Genomic DNA, 3,443 nt, shown 5'->3' on the forward strand with positions numbered 1-3,443 from the left:
GATCTTTCAGTTTTGGTGGTAACTTTTGTTGCAGAATCGCGCTGCATTCTTCCGTGAGAGCAACGGTTTCAAGGTCATCCAGTTTCACCTTCCTTGAAAGAATAGTCTTCATAAACTTCGCATAACTAGGCATTTGTTCCAGAGCCTCAGCGAAAGGTATATTGATGTGAAGTTTCTTGAACACCTCCAGAAACTTCCCGAACTGTCTATCCAGCTTTTGTTGCTGCAATCTCTTAGGAAAAGGTGGTGGAGGATAGAGCTGTTTCTCCCCTGTATTAGCCTCAGGCAGAGTGTGTTCAACAGTAGTCTTCCTTGGTTCCGCCGCTTTCTCCTTTTGCTTAGATTCTTCATCCCTAACTTCAGCTTCGACTTCTTTTGCCTTTTCAGCATCAGCTACTTTTCCAGACCTTAAGGTAATAGCCTTGACTTGCTCTTTGGCTTCCTTCCTGCCTGGTACTTCCGTGTCACTGGGAAGAGTGCCAGGTTGACGATTGAGCACTGCATTGGCTAATTGACCGATTTGATTTTCCAAGGTCTTGATAGAAACCTCCTGACTCTTGCACAACAGCTTAAGTTCCCCAAAGTCAGCACTAGTAGGTGCAGCTGCACTTCCCTGTTGAGGATATGATTGCCTTGTAGCATACTGCTGTGGTTGCTGGAATTCAGGTGGGTTAAACTGTTTACTCACTCCTTGCTGATATGGTGGCTGAATAGCATTCTGATTATTTCCCCAGCTGAAATTTGGATGATTTCTGTTGTTAGGATGATAGGTCGCTGGCACAGGCTGTTGTTGTCGCTGATAATTATTCACATACTGAACAGATTCGTTGACAAGAGAACACTGATCCGTAGCATGAGAACCTGCACAAAGCTCACAAACCATAGCTATTTGATTAACTCCATACGTAGCCAAAGAATCAACCTTCATTGATAGCGCTTGGAGCTGGGCTGCAATAGCGGTGGCTGCATCAACTTCCAAAATACCTGCTACCTTGCCTGTTGTCATCCTCTGAGTTGGGTTTTGATGCTCATTTGCAGCCATCGTCTCAATAAGATTGTACGCCTCAGTATAGCTTTTAGCCCATAAGACTCCTCCAGCTGCTGCATCGAGCATGGGCCGAGATTGGGCCCCCAAACCATTATAAAAACCAGTGATTACCATCCAATCCGGCATTCCATGATGTGGACATTTTCTCAACATTTCCTTGTAGCGTTCCCAAGCCTCGCACATAGATTCTGTAGGTTGCTGCGCAAACTGAGTAAGAGCACTCCTCATAGCAGCAGTCTTTGCCATTGGATAAAACTTCACCAGAAACTTTTGCGCAAGATCTTGCCACGTAGTGATGGACCCAGCTGGTTCAGAATATAACCAGTCTTTAGCCTTATCCCTCAGTGAGAATGGGAAAAGCCTCAACTTGATAGCCTCATCAGTCACGCCATTATACTTAAAAGTACTGCAGATCTCGACAAAATTCCTTATGTGCATGTTGGGGTCTTCAGTTGCCGCTCCTCCAAAAGAAACAGAATTCTGCACCATCTGAATAGTGCCCGGCTTAATTTCAAAGGTGTTAGCTTGAATAGCCGGATGAAGGATGCTTGACTGAATGTCATCAATTTTAGGCCGAGAAAAATCCATAAGAGCTGGATCAGCTTGAACAATACGATCTCCCATGTTTACTGGTTCTTTCTGCTCAGCTCCTGAATCCGAATCCTCAAAATCTAACTTCTCCGGTGTATCAAGAACTTCGTCTTTCTCCTCAGCTGTATCTAAGGTCCTCTTGCGAGCACGAGAACGAGTTTGCATAAACGGTTGCTAAAGTACCTGAAACACAACCGAAAAGAGTAATTAACTACTACGTCCTAATCACTGAGTCCTAATGACCAATGATGGTAAGTACATAAAGTAAACAAATACGCCGAGTCCCCGGCAGCGGCGCCAAAAACTTGTTAGGGCGAAATCACGCACTAATATTCACGCAAGTATACGCGTTCGCAAGTAATATAGAATACTTTCTAGTTCGTTCCCTCAGAGACTCAGACTAATTTATTGTCTAATTAAACTCACTCACCAATGTATGATTACTTCTCAATGTTAAGATAACACTTAAAATTGTTGATCAAATATTAACTATAATTAACTACTTAATTAACCACTTAACTAACACTTCAATTTATCAATAATAAAACACTCATGAGATCACAACTTCATTATTACTTCCTTCTATAGCCATAGTTATTACCTTTAGCATGTGACAGTGATGATATTAATCGAATAACATGAAACTGATAAAAGCCAACTTTCATTGCACTAATACCATTCTACCAAACATCTACAATTAAGATAGAAGTTGAATAGTCATCAATTATGTTGAGTTCCTATATGTCTACAGAAATTGACAACACAACGATTTAAGCACAAGTTATTCCTTTTGATTACATAGGGCAAATAAAACTGTTAGAGTTACCCACTAATCATGCACAACGTACATGAACCTATGCTAGCATGGCAAGTTCTAAATCTCAAGATCCACCGTCGCTTCACAAGAGATTAACACCCTATCTTATATGTTCGCGACGCACATAAGACGAATACGCACAACCAATACTAGATATCATGCAATCATCACACACTAAAGTATTAAACAATTAACTAAAGAATTCCATAATAAATCCGTTGCAACCCCATGATCACGATTAGCCCATAATAGAACTTATCATCATCATGGGTTCATATGAAATCATGATAAACAAACACAAGAAAATATCAACTAAACTGATTATATTAAAACAGAGTACGTCACAAGAGTAAATAAGTCAAAGCAAGAAAACTAGCATCCAACGTTACAATGAAACAAAAATCACAAGAATATATGCTTCCTCTTCGTTGCTGTGTGCTAAATCGGTCTTCTTCCTTATCTCCTTCGCTTCTTGCAAAACACAATCTAAAACATAATCTCCTCTTAATACCCTGTAAAAAACGTCTCAAATCTACTTATATAATAGTCCCATAAAACTCAGATTACATAGAAGTTGGAAGCCAAACAGAAGTAGAAGTCTAAAATAATATATCTTTTTCCCCGACCCTGCGCGGCCGCTCAGCATTTCTGCGCGGGCGCGCAAGACTGCTGCGCGGCCGCTCAGCATTGCTGCGCGGGCGCGCAGGACCCTACTGGAAAATTTCCAGGTTTACTCCGTTTCTTCGCCGTAATCTGCCCGTTCTTTTCCTCTCGCAATGGTGAACACATGCCAAGGCTTATTCTTGATGATTCCTTCTCCGAAATGCAACTAATACCCTGAAATGCATAAACACTAGAAAAACGCATCAAATACACAAAATACTTGATTTCAAGACACCAATTTAAGCCAATTTAAGACGTTCTAAGTGGTATAAAATGCCACTTATCAAGATGCAACCACATCTCAAGAAGCATCAGAATGTACAA

General features: G+C 41.1%; 1 non-coding gene across 1 annotated transcript; it reads left to right on the top strand.

Annotated features, from left to right (window-relative positions):
• Positions 1 to 1,172: 1,172 nt before the first annotated feature.
• Positions 1,173 to 1,279, top strand: LOC141675554 (small nucleolar RNA R71). Its single transcript, XR_012556201.1, has one exon. It is a non-coding gene; the product is annotated as a small nucleolar RNA R71 (small nucleolar RNA).
• The last annotated feature ends 2,164 nt before the right edge of the window (positions 1,280 to 3,443 follow it).

Source organism: Apium graveolens, chromosome 7 (genome assembly GCF_009905375.1).
Source record: "Apium graveolens cultivar Ventura chromosome 7, ASM990537v1, whole genome shotgun sequence".
In the NCBI taxonomy this organism is placed as follows: Eukaryota; Viridiplantae; Streptophyta; class Magnoliopsida; order Apiales; family Apiaceae; genus Apium; species Apium graveolens.